Here is a 1,850-nt window from a genome sequence, read left to right as displayed (position 1 = left end):
GAATAACATTGAGGATCCAAAAATAAACCATTGCATAGACACAGTACTGGGCAACGAGACAATACACACACACACAAACTTTACATTGGATGCCTTCTAGATATAATATACTAAAATTAACAAAAAATGAATCATAGAGGTATTGTGATACTTGAAATGATTAAACTCTTAGAAAAAATGTAGGAGTAAATTTTTATAACCTTAGATTAGGCAATGGTTTCTTATACAATTACAAAACACAAGCTACAAAAGAAAATAACAGATAAATTGCACTCATCAGAAGTAAACACTTTTATGCTACATAATATTTCCTTGAGAAAGTGAAAATATAACCTGCAAAAGGAGAGATAATATTTGCAAATTACATATCTGGTAAGGGACTTGAATCCAGAATATATAATGAACACTTACAACTCAATCATCAAAAGATCAATGATCTAATACAAAATGGGCAAAATATATGAATAGACATTTCTCTAAAAAAGGTATGTAAATGGCTAAATAATCATATGAAAAGATGCTCAATATTATAAATTGTTAAGGAAACATAAATTTTAAAAAACACAAGATTTGATTTTACTCCATAGCTACTATGAACAATCAAAAACACAGACACTAACAAGTCTTAACAAAGTTGTGCAGAAATAGTAATTCATACCTTGCTGGTAAAATTATGAAATGGTTCAGCTGCTTTGGTAAATAGTTTTTGACTGTTCAAATTGTTAAAATTAAAGTTACCACATAAACTAAAAATGTATATTTCAGCCCTGATGGTTTGGCTCAGTGGATAGAGCATCAGCCTGTGTACTGAAAGGTTCCAGGTTCGATTCCAGTCAAGGGCATGTGCCTTGGTTGCGGGCACATCCCCAGTAGGGGGTGTGCAGGAGGCAGCTGACCGATGTTTGTCTCTCATCGATGTTTTAAACTCTCTATCCCTCTCCCTTCCTCTCTGTAAAAAAAATCGATAAAATATATTTTTTTTAAAAAAATGTATATTTCATATATCCTCAAAAGAAATAAAAATCACATTGATCATACAGAAATTGTACACAAATGTTCAAAGCAGCACCATCTATCATAATAAAAGTGTAATATGCTAATTAGACCGGATGGCCCAGCAGTGGAACGACCTCCTGGATGACCATCTGGGACCTCACTATGACACCCACTGGAACCAGGCCAGCCAAGGTGGGTGCGATGCAATTGGTCAGGTGCCCAGCCATTGCCCCATGATTACCCCACAGAGGGAGGCCCAGGCCAAAGGCCGGTGAGGCGATCAATCTGGGGGCTCCATGATTGCTCCAAAGCGGGAAGCCCAGGCCACTGACCAGAGGGCTGTGGCAGGTGGGTGGGGCTTCCCTCTGCAAGGGAAGCCCAGGTCCCGGGTGCCAGAGGGAAGCTGGTGCTGGCAGCGGGGGAAAGGAAGACCTACTCTTGCATGAATTTCCTGTATCGGGCCTCTAGTTATATAATAAGAAAGATATGCAGGTCTTGTCCTTGCCTCCTAGAATAGAGCTTCTAAAACCCTTGAAGGGGATAAAAGGGACGAAAGGGGGGAGGGGGGGGGACTTCTGTAATACTTTCAACAATAAAGATAAATTTAAATAGTAACAATCTACACTAATAAAAGAGAAACATGGTAATTGGCGTACAACCGCTACCCTTCCCATTGGTTAATCAGCGAGATATGCAAATTAACTGGCAGCCAAGATGGAGGCCGGCAGCCAGGCAGCTTAAACTGAACATGAGCTTGCTTGCCTCGGTGATGGAGGAAACCAACATTCCCCGCCTGACTTGCTGGCCTCTCAGCTGCAACTTTAAGTAACTATATGGGCTTCAGCAAGACGGAC

Source organism: Myotis davidii, unplaced genomic scaffold (genome assembly GCF_000327345.1).
Source record: "Myotis davidii unplaced genomic scaffold, ASM32734v1 scaffold488, whole genome shotgun sequence".
NCBI classification, from domain to species: Eukaryota; Metazoa; Chordata; class Mammalia; order Chiroptera; family Vespertilionidae; genus Myotis; species Myotis davidii.
Note: the sequence above shows the minus strand (reverse complement) of the source record.